The sequence below is a fragment of the Lactuca virosa genome, chromosome 8 (assembly GCF_052849685.1).
Source record: "Lactuca virosa cultivar CGN04683 chromosome 8, Lactuca_virosa_CGN04683_v6, whole genome shotgun sequence".
NCBI classification, from domain to species: Eukaryota; Viridiplantae; Streptophyta; class Magnoliopsida; order Asterales; family Asteraceae; genus Lactuca; species Lactuca virosa.
In genome coordinates, this window is record NC_136433.1 from 337,468,272 (window position 1) to 337,479,097 (window position 10,826).

A 10,826-nucleotide genomic window follows, 5' to 3' on the forward strand; every position below is an offset into this window, starting at 1 on the left:
CAGACGTAAGATAACACGTATGATGAGAAACGGAACAAAGGCAGTAAGGATAATATCATCATCATAGAGAAGGAGATATTTGGTCTCATTTCCATCATGATACGTAAAAAGGGATGTACCGGAGCGACTACTGCGAAACCCGAGACAAGAGATGTAGACGACGAAGCGTTGATACCAAGCACGAGGTTCTTGCTTAAGACCATACATGGCTTTGAGAAGCCGACAAAAATAGTTCGGGTGTTGATAACGAACATAGTCGGGAGGTTGTTTCACGTAAACCTCCTCTATGAGATCGCCATGAAGAAAATCACTTTTAACATCAAGTTGATGTATAGGAAATGACGAGAGATATCGATTCTCATAACGATACTAATGGCATTTGGTTTGACAACACGACTGAATATGTCATCAAATTCAAGACCAGGTTGTTGAGAAAAACTCTGAGCAACCAACCAACCCTTATAATGATCCAACTTTCCATGAATATCGAACTTGTGATAACAAAGCCATTAACAACCAACAATGTTGGCATTGGCAGGAGGAAGAACGAGATCCCACGTGATTTGAATGCAATGCATTCATTTTAAGATCTATAGCAAATTTCCATTTGGAATCACAAAGAGCTTGAGAGGTGGAACGATGGATGGGAGAAACCTCTGTAGTAGTGGAAAGATTAAAACATTTGGCGAGGTTTGAGAGAACTAGGTTGGGACCAAGTAGTCACAGAATGATGAGGACCTTCATGCGCACGTGGAGGGTATGTACTAGGAAGACGAAGTGGTGGTAAAGGAGATGGTGGATAAGATGAGGTCGAATATGATGGTACGGGAAAGGGATCACTTGGAATAGTCGTAGGAATAGGAGGCGAGAAAGATGGAGGAGTATGATCATTGGGAAGAATATAGTCATAGTCGAAAGATGATGAAGGAACGTAGAATTCATTAAAGGGAAAGTGATGTTCATAAAAAACAATGTGGCGCGAGATGATTATCCTTTGAGTCATAAGGCCAAGGCATCGAAAGCCCTTGTGATCGGAAGTGGGTCCAAGATATACACATGCTAACGAACAGGGAAAGAACTTGTAAGTATAAATGGAGGAGATGTTTGGATAGCAGAGGCATTCGAAAACATGTAGATGAGAATACGAGGGAAAGAAGCCAAACACAATCTCAAAATGAATTTTTAAAGAAAGAGTAGTAGTGGGAAGTAAGTTGAGAGTGAAGATAGCATTAAGAAGGGTTTCGGTCTTAAACTTAGGAGGAAGAAAAGCTTGAAAGAGGAAGGTGCGAATAATATTATTTATAGTACAAATGAATCTTTCTACTTCACCGTTCTGTTGTGATGTGTATGGACAAGAAAAACGAATTTGAATTCCATTTGAATGCAATTGGGTAAGAAAAGGTTCGTTATCAAATTCTCGGCATTATCACATTAAAACGATTTGATTTCAGTCTCAAATTGATTTATTACATAAGTGTGAAAGTTACAAAAAAAAAATTATAAACTTCTTATTCCCACATAACGGAAACACCCATATATGTATATATATATATATATATATATATATATATATATATATATATATATATATATATATATATATATTCTTAATAAAAAAACTCCTACATCAGCCGCGTGTCATCTTTTAAACACTGCCTTATGCCACGTGTCATCCCACGACCATTCTACTCTCTCATTTTCCCGTCTAGTTATTCCCATCATCCATCGACATTCAATTTCAATTCCTAAATATAAGCATTTCGGTTGTATCATTAATTGACTCAATATTCTGCAAATCGGTTTCCATATTCTATCGTATACCCATAATTCGTTCCTACAAATAAGGACTTTTGATGTTTATGGCGTGATTTTTGTTCTAGATATTTACACCGTGAACGGAGGGATTAAAAATTGAAATTTGAATATCCCGTCCTCCGTATCTATGCCATGTGTTTCTTCTTCTTTTTGGGTATCTCGCTGATTAGTAGCTTTTTGATTTGTCTGCTTCATGGTAGAAATGTTATCAGCGGGAAGAGCTATTCCTCTATCTTTGATTTTTTTTCTCTAAAAACCCTAGCCATCGCCACTAATCGTCTCTATAAGGGGACAAAAATTGGCATACCTTCTTTTTGTATGTAGAAATCAACAAAGGTTAGTCAGATATCTCTTTTTTCTATTTGAGCCCTAAATTGTTCATATTTTATGTTGATGGTTGTTTATTTTTTGTCTAACGTTTTGGAGGAACACAATAGACTGGTGCAATCTACTCTCTTTCTCCTTTGCACCATTGGAGACTGTGTTAATTAAACTTGGTCTTTCTATAGTTTTTTTTTAAGAAAACAATAGGTAAATCTTTTTCTTTTTACACTATTTTACATTTATTGTCCAAGTACTATAAAGGTTTCTTCATGATGTTTGTTCATATGGTTACTTACTGTCAACAATATTGTTTTTTACATTAATTAGAATACTAATCTTTACGTAATTGTTCATTTTAATTATCTAATGGTATCTTCATGATGTTTTCGCATTCTTTGTGTGTTATTTCGATATTTAATTGGTTAGTTTGTTCTTATTGGTGAAGACATGACAAGACTAATCCAAGATTTACATTTAATCTTCATTTTGTTATTCAGGTTCTTATAGAAGAGAAACAAAGTTAGACATTATTTAATAGGTACTATCTATAGATTCAAAATATACATGTTTGATCTAACCTTTTTTGCCGATTTTACAATCCAAGAAGTAATGGAATGAATATCAAATTCTATTATCACGTTTGATTTTGTTGAAGATATAGAACAACTCATTTAAAACATGTTGTTTTCTATGTATAATTAGAAAACTGAATGCTACTTTAGTTTCTTGTCCATTCGTATTCATACTTTAGTTTTTTATAAAACTATATATCGAATACAAAATCTAAGATTTTCTATAACACATATATATAAATATGAAAAGTAATTAGTTGTATAGACCATGTTTAAAATGATGTTAAAATATTAAAAATGAGACTTGACCATTTTGTCCCTTCATTATTTTTCTGGTTTGGTGCAGTTTTGGTGCATTCTACTTAAAGGTATCTATTGATGTTCTTCTACCTTTGTTTACTCTAGCGTTTTCTGTTTTCATGGCTGTTGGTGTAGTGTTATTAGTGACTTGAGCATTTTACCCTTTGTTGAGAGCGAAAGTTTCATTTCAGATATATAATTACTAATGGAAGTCTTGGTGATGTTTATATAAACGGGGAGCTTTTTTATATTTAGTCTGTAAGGTATTTCAAGTTGGGGTATTGATTAAATTTTTTAGGTTTTCATGGTGGCCATAGTCGGTAGTTTTTTTTTTTTTTTGTATTATTATGTTCTTATTTTCCCGCTTAAACCAAAAAACCCATTTCAAATTTCATTTTTCTATATCATGGTGTTTTGTTTATGTTTGCTTTAAGTAATGGGAGTTGCTAACTCTTGCTGCTAATGTTGGCTGCAATTCAAAGTACATTGCTATAGCATGATAGTACATGAAAGTGCATTGCTATTGATGGATTAGTCTGGAAAGTACTTTGACAAGGTTGGTTTGCTCCTTATAATTCAATGTCGCCAATTTCATTTTTATAAGGTTATTTTCGTGTTGTAAATTGTTGTAGTTTTAACCTCTTTGTATCTTTTTCTTTTTTAATATAGATGTGTCGTTCAAAAAAAGAATATATATAATGGTGAATGGTCATGCTCAAAGTCAAACTGATCCACATCCTTCCCTTCCATCTTTTAATTTTTTGTTGTTTACACTGGTGAGTTATATGTACATCTTTTAATTTTTCCATCTTTTAATTTTTTGTTGTTCACGTTTGCATTGTTTGGGGTGTTATTGTACTTTGGGTACAATTATATGTAGGGATAATTTTTGGTTTTTATTTCTATTACAGCCAAAGGCAAAAGGGGGTTAGGGAGGTTTGATGGGTATTTTGGTAAAAAAAAATTTGTATATATATTTTGAAATAAAAACAATATATACATAATAACACTTAAAAGAATCAACCGGGTAATGTTTTTTTTAATCATTTGTTATATTAAAAATATTTACATAATTTTCATTGCTTTATATCCCCAATTAATATTATAAGAAATATAATTTAAATAAACATCTATAATTCTAAACTTAAATGTCGTTTTTATTAAAATGCAATTTAAAATTACTTAAATTTGTTTAAATGTCATTTTATATATTATAGTCAACAATATAATAAGTCAATTTTATTTATATATCAGCATACAATATTAACATTTTTGATTAAGTTATTCTTAAACATCGTCTTAAATATCCATAAAACATTTTTATATTTATTAAAGTAACACCATAGAAACAAAAAGACAAATTTATTACGCATCATGATTTATAACTATTATTTATTTGAGATTTGATTATTAGTTAATTTCTCAATTGAAGTTTATTCGAATTACAGAACCTATCAATCGTAACCGATTTTTTTTTTCAAATTGGTAATTGTATTTTTAACATATCTACATATACAAAATGGCAATTGGATATTCAAACCAATATCATTTCGTAATTTCAACCAATAATTATGTTATCATATATGATATTACTGACAAAACATATATATTTATTATTTAGTAAAGTTTTTATTATTAATTATCAATAATTAAGTTATAATTTAATTAAAATTATATTTAAAAATTTTTCATCCGTAGTATATATATATATATATATATATATATATATATATATATATATATATATATATATATAGAGAGAGAGAGAGAGAAATTAAATATCCTACTATCTTTTCTTCCTACCCACATGAAATTGTGACAAATGTCATATTTAGATAAAACTAATGATATTTTAGTACACTTGTTATCATTTCAAATGGGTAGGAAGATAAATAGAAAGAAAATTAGGAGGATATTTAATTTCTCATATATATATATATATATATATATATATATATATATATATATATATATATATATATATATATATATATATATAAGGAAATGATCAAATGAGAACACCAAAAAGGTTGAGAACGTGAGAACGCTTATGAACCAATCATTTTATAATATTTAGATTAAATTTTAAAATATTAATATTAAATCCTAAACTCCTAAAATCTAGCGATCATAATATTTACCTAAAAAAGCAAAAAAAATAATAAAAAAAATAATTGATTTTTTTTTTCTTTTTAAGTTATTGGAATACGTAAACAGGTTTTTATTAGTTTTTTTTTTCAACAAAAAAAAAATCAAAGTTATTTACTTAAAAAAATAAACTACAATTACAATCATAAATTAATACATTTTTATTTACAAATAAAAAACCTTACGAAATCCAATGTCTTTTTTCATCAACTCGAAATAAAATTTTTCTAAGAGTTCGTCATATTCTCACAAAATGAAAACTTTAATCACAAATGATTACATTTTTATTTACAAATGAGTATAGCTTTAATCACAAATAAATATAGATTTAATCATAAATGATTAAACTACATCTAAAACATAGTGAACATTCTCATCTATTCAACAAAGAGAGAAACAACTCTAATCATTAATGAATACAATTCCATCACAAATGAATTTAGCTATAATCATATGAATACAAAAAACAATAATCATATGAATTTAGCTATAATCTTCAGGGGAACTTCTCCCTTCCATTCCGATCACTCCTCCGCCTCTGACCTCCGATCACCCACCACCCTCGCAAATTGTCCTTTGCGGCAGTTTCATCGTCCTCCGGTTATGCCATCTCCGACCAAGAACTGGAATCGCGGGGTTTCATCTTCCGCCGCACAATCAACGACCTGAACCTCGACCACTTAAACTCCGTTTTCGTCGCCGTCGGTTTCCCAAAACGTGACACCGACAAGATAAAAGTGGCACTGGAGCATACATATTCGTTGTTGTGGGTGGAGTATGAGAAGACGAAGAGACCGTTGGCGTTTGCTAGGGTCACCGGCGACGTCGTATTCAATGTTATTATTTGGGATGTGGTGGTGGATCCGAATTTTCAGGGGATTGGGTTGGGGAAGGCGGTGATGGAGAGAGTGGTGGAGGAGCTGCTTCAAAAGGGAATCACTAACATTGCTATGAGTTTTGGGATTCTATAGACCTCTCGGGTTTATTTCGGATCCAGAGGGGATAAGAGGAATGGTGTATTCAAGAAAGAATAAGAGAAAATAGTTGTATAGATTTGGGTTCCATGGTGTTCGGTTGTGAGAAAAGTGATCACAGTGATGTACAATCGCTTGAAGATGACTTTGTTGCTTGACCTGATGAATTAGGTAGAAGATGATGAAGGCTGTAGAATGCATTCTCCCTTTGCGTTGGCGGCTAGGTTAAAGAAACAGAGAGGGAAAACATATACATAGGGGAGAGAGAAAGGTGAAACAAGTGGGTCAGATACCTGATATTCAGGGATCATTTAAATATAAATTACTAATTTACCTTATAAATTGATTGTTCAAGAACTGTTCTCGCGTTCTCAACCTTTTTGGTGTTCTCATTTGATCCTACTTATATATATATATATATATATATATATATATATATATATATATATATATATATATATATATATATATATATATAGGGAAAGTTAAATAGAGAACCATTATTAATCAATGAACCAATCCAAAGCGTCGGAATTTAAAGCGATCAACGGCAAAAGGAAGGGTTGTAAAATTTTATAATGGACGCACATGTACCGGATTATAACAAAATTCACTTCCTTTTTTTCATTTAAAATTTTTTTTAGGCCAAGTTTTTTATCGAAAAAAAAAAACGAATATACCGTTGTTCACGATTTTTCGTCCTCTTTCCATAGAGATCCATGATGATATATAAAAAACGAACTTTTTTTTTTCGAAAAAAACTCACTTAATTTTCTTAGTTTTTTCAATATTTATGTTTATTTTTATCAAAAAAAAACTAATTATACCAAAAATATTAATTTTTTGTACTCTATTAATAAACATCAACACCGATTAAAAAAAACCAAAAAAAAAAAACCTCGAACAGTGTAGATTCACACTGTGAATCTAAACTTTAAATATTTCAATTTTTAACATTCACAATATGAAAAATCTCGAACAGTTCAGATTCACATTGTGAATCTGAATTACTATTATGCACACTGTGAATCTGAGAAGGTTCACAAAAAAAAAAAAAAAAACCTCGATCAGTGTAGATTCACACTGTGAATCTAAACTGTAAATATTTCAAATTTTAACATTCACAATGTGAAAAAAAACTCCGATCAGTTCAGATTCACACTGTGAATCTGACTTATTATTATGCACACTGTGAATCTGAGGAGGTTCACAATGTGAATCTGAACAAGTTCACAATATGAATCTGAAAAGGTTCACAATGTGAATCTGAACTGAAATATCGTTTTTTTTAACATTAATATGAATCTATGTTTAAAAAGTACAAAAAATATGAATTTTGATATATTTATTAATATTTTTCTATAAAAAATAGACCTTAACTTTTTTCATTAAAGAAAATGAAGTGAGTTTTTTTCGAAAAAAAAAGTTCGTTTTTTATATATCATCATGGATCTCTATGGAAAGAGGACGAAAAATCGTGAACAACGGTATATTCGTTTTTTTTTTTTGATAAAAAACATGGCCTAAAAGAAATTTTAAACGAAAAAAAGTGGTGAGTTTTTTTGTAATTGGTGGATTTTTTGGTATAATCCGATGTGTGTGCGTCCAATGTAAAAGTGTACATCTATTTCCTTCGCCGTTGATCGTTATGATTTCCGACGCTCACGATTGGTTCATTGGTTAATTATGGTTCTCTATTGAACCTCACCCTATATATATATATATATATATATATATATATATATATATATATATATATATATATATATATATATATATATACACCTTAATAAGCATTTAGCCCTAAATGCTGAATTTTAAGAGGTACATCCCTTAATGCATTATATACAACAAACTTCATGCATTGCAGAAAAATCAAAATCGGCCAACCATTCTTCCTTATCTCTTTGTATCCCTAAATTTTAGTTGAAATATTCAAATCAAAGAACCATAAATGCGGAAGGAATAAAGGGGATTCGTTCTTCATATATATCAGAACTAAATTGTATATAAATACCAAATTTGCCTCTCTGAACAAACTAGACACAAACAACTTAACGTGCCATTCCTCACCCCTTCCATCTCCTTCATCGGCTAACGTTAGCCACCACGACCACCACTCTTATCCTTCTCTCTTCCCTAACAGCAACCTTCACCACCATACACCATTGTCTCCACCACTACCCACCACCACTCTCTAGCATCGAATTCCTACCTTAAATCTGATGAATCGATTATAAGTTTCCACCTTGTTATTTGTCTTTAAGCCATATGCACTCAGAAACGGGCCAGGAAAGAAGGATATCATGGTAATGGCCAGATGGCCTTGCACAGGGATAGCATATTTTCTCATTCATCCTTTCAATTTCAATTTTGGATTTCAAATTTTGAAAATTTCCCAAACGTATGATTCAATTCTTTTTGGATTTGGAATCCCAGCTCCTCTGTTACTGACTGGAAATATTGGTAATCACCATATTTCACGTTTCAATTCAGAAATTAAAACGTGAGGTTTATGTAGCTTTTTGCACATGTAAGTTTACTTTCACTCTTTAATAGATTTGATTCTATATTTTTCTAAAGTTTGTTTGAATTTTGGATGATGTATGCAGTTAATTGGTGTTAAATCAACTTCTGTTGAGGGGTTAAACCAACTTTCGTTGAGAAGGGCTGTAAAATTGAAGTGGTTAGTCCATGGATTCATTTATGCATCTTTAGTCTTTTAATGGGTTTAAGAACCTTGGGTTTGTAATTTTTTTGGCAGGTTACAGAAAATGCACCCCAGGTGCTTGACAAAATGACTCAAATAATGTTTGATCAAGTGTAAATGAACATTAACAGAAAGACCTTTACTATAGGTAATGTGCTCAATGCATCTTTGTTTATTTTCATTGATCTGGTGTAATTGTGATATGAATATTCATGTTTGACAGGTGGTTCATGTAAGAAAGTTCAGGTTTGACTTTGTAAGGATTGCAATTTCACTGCATTTTTGTATCATAATTATTTCAGTGACCACATTTAATTGTTTATCAAATGCATTTCATCGCTAAACTATTGGCTTTGTGATGTACTTAACGATAAGCAAGAATATAGTCGCACATGAGATCAAAGGAAATTCACCACTAATTCCCTATGACTCTCTTCTAAGTAAATTCCATTTCTCTTGGTTTATTTACATGTCGTGTTACTCAAGGAATTCACATCGGGTTATGAAGGTACGATAACATCGTCAGCCCCATGTTTTAATTTGCGCTTAGATTTCATTTGTTCATCTGCAATTGACTGTTTATATTGTATGTTGTACACATTAGGGTGATCCTGGTTGAAATCATGGTCTGGTCATGGTACCAAAATTGAAAGTAAGATCTTATTCTCCATTTTGCTGCTGAAAGATGCTCTAATAGAGCAACACCAATGAGACGTAATTGGAGCTTTTCAGTGGTATGTTTTTGATTTTTTTTTCCTGCTTTGGTAGCCATTCACCCTATTCCATCCTAACATGAATTGTAATCTTACCTTCATGATGAAGAGAACGTAAAGAGGTTTCCAAACCAACGACTTGGCTTCAAGTAAGAAGGGGGAAAAAATCCAATCCAAAAACAAATATAAGTTATTCAAAAAGTTGTAGTTTTATGTTTTTTATTTATTTTTATTTTTATTTTTAATTTTTTTTAGTTACCATTTTACTCAATGAAATAAACTTTTTTACTATACGATTATGCATCTGGAGTGTGTGCTTATATTATGCAGTTCAAATCTTTGGTATACATCCTACCTCAATGATGAAAAAATAGAAAATAAAACCAAAAGAAAGCAGCCAAATAATTTGGCTCTTGATTTGGTAATGGTTATGAACCTCAACTGCTAACTAATGGAAATTAAAGTGATTTATTTAGTTGGATGATCGCACACTTTGGAGTTTAGAAATGTTAGTGGATAAATTGGTTATGAGTCAACCGCAATGTAAAATCATGTCCAAATATAAAATGTGATAATATAATACTTAGAATATTCAATTACGAACTAATACTTCCAATAAATGATGGACAAAATTTGCATCATTTTTAATCAGTTAGTAGGGATTATGAAATAACAAAGACAAAAAGAAAATATGGCGTATCTTTAAAAACATCATTGCAAATTTGTTTTTTATTTTTTCTGAAGTTTCATAATTATTTTGTTCTCAATGTTGTCTAAGTGGATAGTCCATTAATGACCATTTTGCCTATAGATCATATTGGAAAAAAGTTACTAAATTACATATAATTTATAATATTTTTAGAGGATCAATAACAAATTTTCAGATGTTTTTTTATCGGGAGCAAAACATGGGAACAAGAGAGATTGTTTTTTTGAGAAACCCTTTATCAAATGCATTAAAAATCATGGTAACCACCTTTTAGTACGTTTAGATGTAGTAAATTATTTACACAAAAAAACTAATCGTCTTTAGAAATTAATTTCTAAAAAAATTAATTATACCCGTCGCTTGGCGCGGGTAAACGGCTAGTATATATATATATATATATATATATATATATATATATATATATATATATATATATATATATATATATATATATATATATATATATATATATATATATATAAACCCACTTAGACTAAGAACAAGAGTTGTCCATAGCCATATATATAGATTACATATACAATATTTAGAGTAATGATCCTA

General features: G+C 30.5%; 1 long non-coding RNA gene and 1 pseudogene across 2 annotated transcripts; both read left to right on the top strand.

The window, feature by feature from the left end:
* The first annotated feature begins 338 nt into the window (after positions 1–338).
* On the top strand, positions 339–6,203 carry LOC145131815 (GCN5-related N-acetyltransferase 1, chloroplastic pseudogene; annotated as a pseudogene).
* Positions 6,204–8,137: 1,934 nt separating this feature from the next.
* On the top strand, positions 8,138–9,847 carry LOC145133715 (uncharacterized). 2 transcript variants are annotated; one of them, XR_013718698.1, is made up of 7 exons: positions 8,138–8,442; positions 8,573–8,666; positions 8,746–8,819; positions 8,898–8,991; positions 9,067–9,351; positions 9,448–9,577; positions 9,666–9,847. It is a non-coding gene; the product is annotated as an uncharacterized LOC145133715 (long non-coding RNA). The 2 variants fall into 2 exon arrangements; XR_013718697.1 differs by having other exon boundaries at positions 8,138–8,666.
* Positions 9,848–10,826: the final 979 nt, after the last annotated feature.